General features: G+C 34.4%; 1 pseudogene across 1 annotated transcript in view; it reads left to right on the top strand.

Annotated features, from left to right (window-relative positions):
- The window catches only part of LOC143246281 (uncharacterized), a 166,683-nt pseudogene that overhangs the window by 4,144 nt on the left and 149,766 nt on the right, over positions 1–12,773 (top strand). The window contains exon 2 of the transcript XR_013025900.1: positions 2,999–3,148. The product of XR_013025900.1 is annotated as an uncharacterized LOC143246281 (transcript). The remainder of the gene's footprint in view (positions 1–2,998; positions 3,149–12,773) is intronic.

Genomic DNA, 12,773 nt, shown 5'->3' with positions numbered 1-12,773 from the left:
CTGCTTAAGACTTATGATGTATTGTCACATGACTAGTGAGTTATGAAAATTCTTAATAATATAATGGTAGTTGTGTAGATGTATTTCTAGACTCGAAGGTACTTACATTACCTTTTGACTCTTGCATTTCAGAGTTTTCTGAATGATTGCTGTTAAAACAAGTAATACATTTTTTTAACCTTTGACAGGTGCCATGCCCACCTCCAACAAATTTTTTGAGCTTTGTAGCTTACATGTAGATGTTACACACAGTACTTTGAAAGTGTTAGGACAGAGTCAAAAATTAGATTTCAGGCTACTTTCAAGGAAAAGTTAAGATAAATAATGGGTAAAACATCAACATCTTATTAATCTTCATATTTAGTACAAGAAAAACGCAGTCGAAGTGCTTAAGTTCAGCAAACAGTCAATATTTTGTTTGTCCCCCTTTTACTTAAATAATTGCAGACAGTCTTTCAGTCATTTAATCCAAGCGTCCTTTGGTATTTTACTCCAAATGTCTCTTAATACACACCCATAAAGTCTTTTTGGAAGTAACTTTTGATTTGTCAAGTTTTTGATACATCAGATTCCAGATCTTCTCAATTTAGCTGAGATCAGGGCTCTATGGGAGCCATTACATCATATGATGACTCCAGAAGCTTACTTCTTAGTGAAGTAATTTTTTTCATAGGTTGGATTTAGTTCGTTATCTTGTTAATAGAATCCTTTATCACTAAAATGTGAACCACTAGCTATACTATGATGGATCAGTTTCTTTTTAGCAAATTTCAGTCCCTTGACAATATTTAGAGATTAAAGCAGAGGTTTCTAAACTGCTACATGACCATATATTCCATTCTTATTGAATAATTTTGATACTCTAGATCTACATAGTTTTCTATCATTGGTCACATGGTCATTAATCTCATGCTTCAGATCCATGGCAGTCTTCTTTCTGTCTTGAAGGCTGCATAAATGAAGATATTTAACATAAATATTATTGGGTTGAGGTGTTTTGCCTCTTCCTTTACTATTTTCACACTAACCTATCTTGTTGATCTTGCAAACTAGGATATACTTGACAATGTTTTGGAAGCAATTTGTCAGAGTGTGCAACCAGCATGACATAAAGCTTTTATATGAAATATTTGCTTTAGTGACAATTCTGCATGCCAAAATGTGACTGTAAAACTTTATGGTATTAAACACTGTTTTTATCAATGTTTGTTTGTAGAGTGCTGTTAAATTGATTTCTAATATATACAGGCATTATATGGTAGCTTTTTTTTATATAGTTAAGATACTATATTTGGTACCATGACAGTTTTTTCAAATCTTAAATTTGGTCAGTATGTTTATTCTAATCTTGGATCATCTAATTGTCAAGAGGGATCAGGGAAGCATTGCCATAGTGTTGAAATTTTCATTCTTTAATACCATGGAAGATTTAGCCTCATAAAGAGGAAAGAATGGCAAAATATTCTCTTGTCCTAACACTTTTGTACAGTACTATACATGTCATATATAGTCATTAGAAAGAGAGAATTTTTGCATGAAAATTTAACAGTGGTTATTTTGAAATTGGCACACAGTTGTCATTATGGAGTTCATGTAACTGACTGTAGTACTGTTGGCTGTTTATAGTTGTTTCTTACCCAAATATGTTATAGTTAGAGATACAGTTTAAATTATATTTTAGTTAATTATTTATTAATTATGTTTTTAGTTGCATAATTGAAAAGTTTAACATTTTTAATGTATGCAATACTTTGGGTCAGTTTTTCAAAGCTTATGTATGATATTACATAGTGCAGGAAAATTTTGCTGAAGGGTTGTGCATATCTGCCACCAACACTGTAATGTGTCTGGAAATGAAGAATAAATGGAAAAAGACAAGAAAGAAAAATAAAACACTAAAAATTAACTGTGTGAAAAGGAAAAGATCTGAATTTACTAATATAAACAAAGGAATATCTCTAAAGATATTCTACAAAAGATTAATAGGTTTGTATTTCTCTCTATTTCCTGATTTTAGTCATGGAATTGTGCATTAATGATCATAGCTAGAGTTAGTAATATGGTAGAGAAAATGAAAAATATAAACATTTACTTTAAAAAAAATTGAAATTCATTAAGAAAGTTCTGGAGGTTATGCAAATGAAATATGAAAAACTGTAAGGTGAAGAAAAGTATTTTTACATTTCAAATTAAAATCACCTTGAACCATTTTAATAGTTTAAGTGCAAGTGACTGTACAGATAACATTTGTATTAGAAAGATGTAATTATAATAATAATGTCATTATTTGTTCAGAAAATATTTATAAACTTTAGCAAAATCTTATGAGGAATGCTCAGAGTTATCTCATGTTTTTTTACATAAATATCAGCATGCAGTTGAAGTGATGTAAACTGCATCAAGCCATGCTTAAAGAGTTAAAGGTCTGGGTACTGCAGTGTAAGACCAAACCTGTAGTATTGTTTCATTTGGTGTGTCAAAGTGTGTGAAGTTTTCTGTTAGATTCAATGGAACAGTTAGACAGTGAATGTAATATGTTTATAAGGAAAAAGTAAGACTGATCAACATAATTTTAGAATACCACATGTTATTTTATGATTAAATTCAGTCATAATATTTCAAGAAATCAAGAGACTAATTATATCAAATTTACTGTTAATTATTAGACTACATGAATACTATTACTTTTATTTTTTTAATATATTACTTGTATGTTCTTGCAATTAATCCAAGTGATACTATAGGGCTTGTTTTTTAGAGTGTAATGATGTTCTTGTGAAGGAAATGTGTACAAGATTTCTGGTACTTAATGTACTTTCAATCCAGACAGTTACCAGTGACATGGGTGTGTAAGACTGATTTTCACATGGTGTATTTCAATGATTTGTACATGTTATGTGTATTTCAAAAAAAAAAAAAATGTTGTTGCCTTGTTTGTATAGTAACTTGAAAAGCAATTTATAAAATGATTACATCTTAGTTTTCTGTTATTTGTTAGGCTGGCTGTGAAGTGGAAGAATTTAAGACTTGTGTGGAACTTTATAATGTCAAGCTGGGCTCGCAGAATGCATAGAAGAGCAGCAACCCTTGGCAGTGTAGTCACTTCATGTGGACATTCCACAGTTCCTTATCCTACTCATATGGAAAAGTAAGTTAATGTGCAAGACTTTGATATGCTTTCTATGCTAGTAATGTTTAATGAAAAGGTAATCATTAAAAGGTTTGCTATCTTAGAAATAAATAAAAGGTTATACTATAAAAAAAAAAGACTGTCATGTATCTTAACTTTTTACTTGTATAATTTACATTATTGTTTTCACATCTTTAATTTTCAGAGACAGAATGGAAATATTTACTTTAATCAGTAGAAACTGTCTCTATCTGACATGTTGGAGCATATTTCAAGTTTATCTCCCATTTTTTTAAAGCTTGTGAAAACAGTGTATCTTGTACTGGGTTAACTGAATATTTTTACTGGCTGTGGAACTCGTATAGAATCAAGAAGCATTTTTAAACATAATACTGTATGTTTGTATGTGAGTTAAATTTTACTGTAAGGTAAAACTATGTAAGGTAATAATACTATGGTATTATTATTACATTTAATACTGTTTTTTTGTTAATAACTTGATAATGAAAATTGTAAAAACAATACTCCACTTGCAAAATTAAAAGACCTATTATACCTATTTGCACAGAAAAACAATTATTTTTGTACAAAAAGTAATTTGTAAAAGTAAAGTGTTTTTTCTGTAGCAGAGAACAAATAAAATAGTAGCTTTGTGCCTTACAAACCAAATTATTGTTGTTGTTTAATTTCCTAATTTGGAATTTTTATTAAGCTATCCTCACTGCTGATCTGATCTTAAATAATTAGTAATACATAACATAATGTGAGATGTAGTGTACTTCAGTGCCTTAGTCCTTTAAATTAAATACCTACAGGTTATCACAGATTTAGTTAAAAATTAAGCTAACACACTTTAATAAGTTGCATATTTCAATTATAATAATATTCAGTTTCTAATATAGCAACTCACCTAATCGCACAGATTAGCTGTTTTCCTCTTGAAATCATGCCATTTTACTTTTAAAATGGTACATACTTTCCCTCACAAGGTGAGGTATTTTCATTTAGTGCTGACCTCTATGTGCAAACTTTTTTTATTTACGAAAGCCACAAACCTTTTGCTCCACTCTATTGGAATTGAATGATTCCACCATGTATTTCATTACTTCACCACCAGTAGGAACTCGACATATAAGTGTGACTCCCTTTAAATGCCTCTACTGAATAGTTACATCTTCTTTGAAAGGCTTGTGCTCGGATGTGCTCATTTGTTTCAAGTTTCCTATTCATCTTTAATATACTCACAAACTGTTTTTCACACATTTTACTTCCAAGTTTCTTTAGACTGTTTCTTAACTTTAATTTAAACACAGTTTATTGTATTTTCATTGTTACTTATATTTTAGATTTTTGATTGTCTTTTCTTTCTTATGCATTTTGAAGTTGATGTTACCACTCTGGGGGGTCACACCTGCAACTGGTACTATACCACAGGCCTCAGGCACATGCAGCTAGACGGACAATTTGTCAGTGTTTATTTGCTGGTAGATTAAATGTTACATAGGCCAACCCTTATCTCTGGACTTCAACCCAATTCCTCCAAAACATACCAAGCCTGTTCAGGCTTGGATTTGGATTTTCTGTTTTTATGTTCTGATTTTACTATGCTTACCCATGTCCCACTTCAGGAGTCAAAGACTTCTTATGATCTTTTGGATTAATTTCTAAGGTATGTGATGTTTTATCTCTTGTCCCTAAGTATATCTTATTTTATGGTTATATTCCCTTTCATACATATTACCTTCACATTTCCTATGAACTTATTTTCTTTTAGGAGCTGGTTTGCTTCATTTATTTATTATTTGGACCCCTCTCTGTGGTGAGTGGTACCTGACCAAGTATTCATTAATTGAAATCAGCACTGTACAGCCATGTTAACTTGTTTTATTTTTCATGGCTTTCGAATGCTCACTGTTGATATGGTGTATTTCCCAAGATTGCTTGTAGGTGAATAACCTTGTGATGTCATTGTTTCATAAATTTGCCTATTCTGAACTGTAATATCCATGTAATTCATGGGTAAGCAGAAGGGATAGCTACCCATCAGTCCCATGCCTTTTATTGAATAAATTGGTATGGTCTACTTTTCAAAATAGGGTTTTGTGGTTACCCATTGCACTGTCTTAGGTGATGTTCCTCAGGACTCTTAGGCATGCTCTTACCCCCCTCCCATTCTTCCAACTGAGTATGGGACTCCTTACCTCTTTCCATGAATAAGTTGCATATAAAAGTGGCTGTAACTATTCAGTCCAGGATAGGATGGTGTGTTCTGTGGATGTAGATGACATGATATCCTTCAATGTGCACTAAGGGATGAGACATCAAATTGCAGTTCACTCCTTTGATCAGGAGCCCCACATGAATGTTGGTACACTGGGGCTGGATTTTGGATTTAGAGTAAAACTAATCAACATAAAACCTCACACATTTGTGGTTGTTTATATTTCTTTTTTGATCACACTCCTGTGTTGTGGATTATAGTGTGGATTTAAATAGGATTCTTCCAGGACTGTCCTTTTGCTGTCCCTCATTGTATTTTATGCTAAGGATGGCATTGCTTTTTGGATGGTTTCACTCAGTTTCACCATTGGGGGAGTTAATTTAAATTACAAAAAACATCATTTTGATATTGGATGTTATGTCCCAGGATTAATAGATCAAAGATCAAAAATAGTCCTACTTCAGGCCACAGTTTGACCATGTCACCAGTTATTCAGCCTTTTCAGATTTTTACCATATATTCTTACATCTCTGAATATGATCTACAAAAAAAAATCAGGATGGTGTTCAACCTACTTTTTGAGTTATAATTTTTGAAAGTATCCTCTGACCATACCTTGTTTACTTGAAAAGACAAACTTCAATTCAGGTGTGTTACTGTGTGCAAATATATCCATACAATTTTGAAATAATTTATGAATCCCATTGAAATATTCTAATCAGTCTTTACCATTTATTCTTACATCTCTGAACATGATCTTAAAAAAAATCAAGGTTGTGAAAAATAATAAATTATCCAATTTTAAGTGTCTCTGATATGTACCATTGAACAAAGGACCACATTCAGGGCATTCAGTTCTTTCTTGTCAATCAGGAATCAGTCCTGCAGAATTGTGTAAAGTTTGATCTACTTGAGCACTATGAAAAATGCAAAACTGTGGCAGGTATTAGATCACATCATAGCTTTATTCCCCACTCTACCAACAAATTGTATATGAGAAGGCTATCAGATGGTGATGTGTACACAGTTGTAACTGTTGGTAGTAGCAGTGAAAGTGATGCTGCAGCAGCTCAAATATGGTCTAATGATAGCAATGACAATTATCAGCCAGGGAAATATATGGCATGCATATATGATCATGAATAGTATGTGGGAAACATAAAAGATAGATCAGATAAACATTCCGATGTGTTGGTGTCATTTATGAAGAAATCAAGAAACGAACTGTTCTCATGGCCTGCAAGGTCACATAAAGATGTAAGCTGAGTTCCTTTCCAACATATTCTTTGTCTGATAAGTGCACCTAAAGTGCAAGGCAGTAGTGCTTGCACTATTTTCTAAGTCAAAGTGATCTCAACATAATCAAACTCGAATTTCAGAAATTTATTCAAGCTGTCTCAACAAAGCAATGTTTATTTGATGTTGTTAAGGCAAATTTATCACCAAAGCAGTTTTTGAAACATTTCATTGTCATGGTTATTGCAGTTTGGTGTGACTGTAATCTTTCTCAGTTATCCCCTGTTGTAGCACTGTGCTTTTTGTGTCTGATTTTCCTTTGTATTTATTATATTATGAATCTTAAACTCAGCCATATCTGCATAACTGTAATGCATACACAATATATTTGCATTGCCATGTGATCTAACTAGTTATGCCAATAAACTTGTTCAGAAATGAATTAATTCTTTCATGTTTCTTACCACTGCATTGTTTAACATTGTGAAAGGCTGGTTAGAATATTTCAGTGGGATTCATAAAATTCTGACAGGTATTTTTCAAAATTGTGTGGATATATTTGCACACAGTAACACACCTGAACTGAATTTATTTTTAAATAAAAAATGTATGGTCATAGGATATTTTCACAAATTATAACTCAAAAAGTAGGTTGAACACCATCCTGATTTTTTTTTGTAGATCATATTGAGAGATGTAAGAATATATGTTAAAAATCTGAAAAGGTTGAATAACTGGTGACATGGTCAAACTGTGGCCTGAAGTAGGACTATTTTTAGCTAAATCATAAAAAGGTGCATGCAACTACATTTTTTTACAGGAGATCTTATAGATTTTTAATTACAACAATTGCTGATTTATCAACTGATATGTTATAGGAAGTTTGAAAACAAAATTCAGCTTTGTATCACATCAAGTTTTAGAGCTATGGCTTATTAAATAAACCAATGTTTTTTATGATTTTGGGTTTTCAGATGATTTTACTGCCTCACTATCCTACGAGAGATAAACTTGGTTTGAGACCATTTTTGAATTCTGTGAGATTAATTCAGTCAGTGTAGCAAATTTCAGCCTTCTACCACCATTACTTTTGCAGCTTTAAGCAGCCAAAGTTGCCCGAAAATGAATTTGCCAAAAATAAAACAAAATTAACTAAATTTTACAGGGCTGTAAATCAGAAACTTTGGCAGTTTTTCATTATATGGGTAGATGAGCACATGTGGATTTTTTCAAGGCATTCTGTGGAGGTCACCTGCAGCCTCCTGGATGATTTGACATGGAATGACCCTCATAGGATTTAAGGTTTAGTCGTTTGTTACTCCTTAACTTGTATTACTTAATGTATTCTGTGTAGTCATAGTTCATCTCTCTTTGATATATACACACGTTGATGAATGGTCATATTTGCTTATTCCTTGCAAACATAGACATTCATATTCATTTACAGTTAGTTACTCTTTTGCTTATACACATGGAAGCTATGCTTATTCTTAGTTAATTATTCCTTGCCATGGACACATCGATGTTAATGTTTAGTTTTAGTTGTCAATCCTTAACATCTCCATATAGAAGATGATGTTTTGATATAGTTCATTACTGTTTATATCGAGTTCATTACTTTTTCACATGTACACATAACTGTTCATGTTCTATTCTAGCTTCTTATTCTTTAACATGTTCATCTAACAGTTCATGTTTAGTTCTTGCTCTTTCTTTGTTCACAGGTATGTAAGGAAGAAATGCTCTGCCTTGTTTATTTATTCCTTGCCATGCACATATCCTTGTTAATTTTTGATTCTCGTTCTTACCCCATAACATGTCAGTTTTGAAGATATTGTTCTGAAATTGTTCATTACTCCTTTACATGTATACATGAGAGATAATGTTTAGACCAACTTAATTCTTCTGCATCGTGTCTCTCCTAGAATATGTTTGCTCATTGTTCATTGATATTTTCAGTATATTCAACAGTTGATGTTTAGAAATAGTGACTTCTTATTAACATGCATGCTTTGTTATTAATGTTTACTTCTAGTTCATTACCTCTTCTCATATGACACATAGATTTTGTTTGATTGTAGTTTTTTGTTCTTGGATCACTTTTAAGGCAATGTTTCATTATATTTCATCACTCTTTAACGTGTGTACTTGGTGGGTATTGTTTGGTTGCAATTAATTACTCCTTTATATGGTGCTTTAGTCTTGTTTTTCTGTATTATGCATACTTAGATATTCATATTTAGTTATGTATCATTGCTCCTTAACATGTAAATATATAAGATATCTCAATATCATTTCTTCTCCTTTACCTTCCAGTACTTTGATGATGTCTATACTTCTTTCATTATTCCTTAACATTTCCACTTATTTATTTATGTTTTGTCATAGTTTACTACATAATGACTACTCATGAATAATAACGTTTAGTTTTTGTCCATTAGTCCTTGACAAGTCATACATAGATATTACTGTTTTGTTATAATTCATTATTATTTTTGCATATTGTAGGTCATGTTTTATTTTAGGTCCTTACTCCTTTACATATCCACATAGATTAATGATCAGATCTGGTTAATTATTTATGTACCATTAGAAGATACAGCATAAATGGAATTGCTTGTTCTATCCAGTGTCACCCATAATCAATGTGGCTATATTATCTGTTACATTTACTTGTAATAGATGATGTTTAATCTTCTTTCTTTACTCCTTTACATACACATATAGAAGTTAGTGTTCAGACTTGGTTCTAGGCCTGTGCTATTTGAATGTGTTCATAGTCTATGATGTTCTGGGGGCAATGTACATCATTGCAAGCTATCTTCTCAACATGACCACATGTTACTCACAAATTTTTTTCCACACCTATTGGTCTTCTATTGTTTTGCTTTCTTATTGTTCCTCCTTTTTATTGCTTTGCCACACCCTTCTTTGCTCACTTCCCATTTCTGGAGTTCAGTATGGACCACCCCATCTTGATTAGATACATCACAATTTCTGAATGGGTTTTGGACACATATCTCACTTACTCTTTATTATCCTTTACCTACTTGGTGGAGGAAATTACTCCACCAATTATGTGTGCAGAAATAATATAGATATTTCTTAATATCTAACTGCGATTTATTGCTCATCAACTCTACTCCCACAGCTGGTAATGGGTCTGTAGTTACTGATGGGTGATTGATGGTTTCATAAGTATCATCATTTTGTGTCCACTGCATTGCCCTCCTTTTGTGACTGGTGTGGTCCATCAGAGTCTGATAGTTATGAAGCTGCACACAGATACTTTTTAGAAGTGCCCTTCTTACAGAACTGGTATTGACTCACAGAGACTGATGGTTGAAGGGATGAGTACACTTGGTACAGTTTGATTGGTCTTCTGGAGACTTGTATGCAAGTTTGTGGATTGTTAAAATCTGTTCTGTCCTATCTTGCAACATCTTTCAGTTCCCCTTCAGTGTGTATTCCTGTACATGGTGAGGGGCCCTCCCAGGGAAGGTTCTGTTCTTTCAGTTTACCTCCTCTGGGATCTAAACATCCACCCACGTGTTTGCCATGTGTGGTGACCCGTGAAGGGGGGAAAAAGATCCTGGTGGTTGAGGGGTTCAACCCTAACACGCCACTTTGTCCTTGAATTCCTGTAAACGGGCAGTCTTGGAGTGGCCCCCATAGGGGCAGTGGGCTGGTCCACTTGGGCTAGGGTCAACCAAGTACCAGTGTTTAATGTACTCAGCAAGTGTTGTGGACAATGTATCTAATGCTGATGTTTGAGTATAGTGCTCACGAAACCCTGGTGTTGCTGCAGTGTCCTTGTTTGGCATTGTAGTGTGTCCCCTTATAGGGCTTCATGGTGGGTGGGGTCAGTGGGCACTGAAATATTCCTTTTTATTATGAATCCTCCAAATAAAAACTTAAATAAAATAGTGAAAAAACATCTGTAACACCTGTTGTACCTCATTATCTCATACTACATTCTCTTTCAGCTGTCTCCCTTTTTCATTCAGAAGGGTCTAGAGGAACTTGTTGGCTCTTCAAAGTCACATCTCAACACAGTGAACTCTTCTTGCATTCAAAGGCGATTGGGGATATACCTATTAACGTTACACCTCATGCTACTTTGAATTCATCACAAGGAGTTATTGTTGAGAGGGTTTGAAGAACATCCCCGAGTTGGAGATTTTCGCTGGTTTCTCCACCCAAGGAGTTTCTGCAGTGAGGCGTATCTCCACTTGCAAAGATGAAATTACGATGTTGACCAATGTCCTCATTCTGACATTTACATCACCATGTCTACCTGCCACCATCAAGGCAGGTTATCTTAATTGCAGGATATGGCCATACATTCCTAACCCCCTCAGATGTTTCCAGTATCAATGGTTCAGTCACTCAAAAATGTCATGTCGTGGTTCCTTGATGTGTGAAACAGACCCTCATTGCTTCAATTCCAATGGCTCTCACCTGTCCTATTTTTGTTCTTGCCTTAAATGGTTGGAAGAAAAAGAGGTGCAGCATTTGAAAATGATTTATAACATTATTTATACTGAGGCTCGAATGTTGCTGTCCACCACTTCATCTCAGTTGTATGCTACTGCACTTCATTCCACTAATACAGTGGGAGTGCAGATGGATCTCTCTGTACCTCCAAAATAATCATTCTCAAACCAAATGAAAAGTCTTTTTACCTCCATGGTTAAAAAGGTTAATGAATCAACGTCAACACCTATTTCTGTCCCTTACATCCCAAAATCCACTTCCTTTGGTTCGAGATACAGGTACTATCTCTGATTCATCTTCTTATCCCACCCCAAGATGCAAAACAATCATTTGTTCATGTCTTCAGTCACTGGAATCCTCTTCCAACAGCAAAGACCTGCCCAGTTGACCCAGAGCAGGATCCATGGAGATTGATAGACCTCCATCGAATAAAGACAGTAAAAAAAAAAAAAAGCGTGGTCGTATACAAAAGGGCTCTCCACCCAATTTGCCTACACATAAATAAAAATGGCTACCTTGATACAATGGAACTGTTAAGGTTTATGTTCTAATCTGGATGACATCAAAACACTGATTGCTTCCTACCATCCTGTATGTCTTTTCTTACAAGAAATATTTCTGAAACCTGTTGATACAATCATCTTTCAGCAGTTTTTTTGTATAGAAATGACAGGCTGAATGATGGATGAGTGCATGGAGGGGTGGCACTGTTGGGTGATCAGCATGTGCCTACCCTGTCTTTTCCACTCGACACACCCTTGGAAGCTGCAGCCATCTGTGTTTTCTTGAATTGTACCATAAATGTTTGTTCTCTCTACCTGTCACCTGGAGAGACTTATGATCTATCAGACCTTGATGCTCTCTTTGAACAGTTGCCATCTCCCTTTTTAATCCTGGAGAACTTCAATAGGCATAATCCTCTCTGAGGAAGTGCTGATATTGATAGAAGTGGTTGCTCTGTAGAGCATATGCTCTCCAATCACAACCTTTCTCTTTTTAGTACTGGTTCTTATACTTATTTTCATGCACCTAGTCAGTCCTTTACTACTATTGATCTCTCAGTTTGCTCCCCTTCACTATTCTCCCACTTTTAATGGAAGGTTGACAATAACCCATGAAGCAGTGATCATTTTCCTATAATTTTAAGAGATACTGGGCATGATCAATGCTACCCAACCCACGTGTCCTGGTGGAAGCTGGATCAAGCTAACTGGCCCTCTTTCACTGCTCTTTCAGAACTTGATCCTGCTATTGTCTGTAAGCCATCAGTAGATGACTGCATGGCAGCAGTAACTGACTGTATTTTTCAGGCAACTGTTCAATGTATTTCTAAAACCTCAACACATTTTCTATGATATCCTTGTCCATGGTGGAATCCTGCCTGCCACATGGCATGGAAGGCTTAAAAATGGGTCTGTGATACTTTTTGTAGGTATCCAACACTCTTGAATCACATCATGTTCCAGCAGGCCTGTAGACATGCTTGGTGGGTAAGACGTCAAAGCCAGAAGGAATCTTGGATCTAGTTCACAGCCAGCATATCTTCTATCACCAGTTTCAAAGTCACATGAAAAAAGATTCAAAAGATCAGTGGACAATATAATTCTCTCCTTTTCTCAATCTTTTCTCTCTCTTTGATGGCCAAGAAGTAGTTGATACCCAGAGCATCGCTGATACTCTAGGCGAAAG

This window comes from Tachypleus tridentatus, chromosome 1 (genome assembly GCF_004210375.1).
Source record: "Tachypleus tridentatus isolate NWPU-2018 chromosome 1, ASM421037v1, whole genome shotgun sequence".
Lineage (NCBI taxonomy): Eukaryota > Metazoa > Arthropoda > Merostomata > Xiphosura > Limulidae > Tachypleus > Tachypleus tridentatus.
The sequence above is the reverse complement of the archived record's forward strand: the minus strand, read 5'-3'. Positions and strand labels throughout refer to the sequence as shown.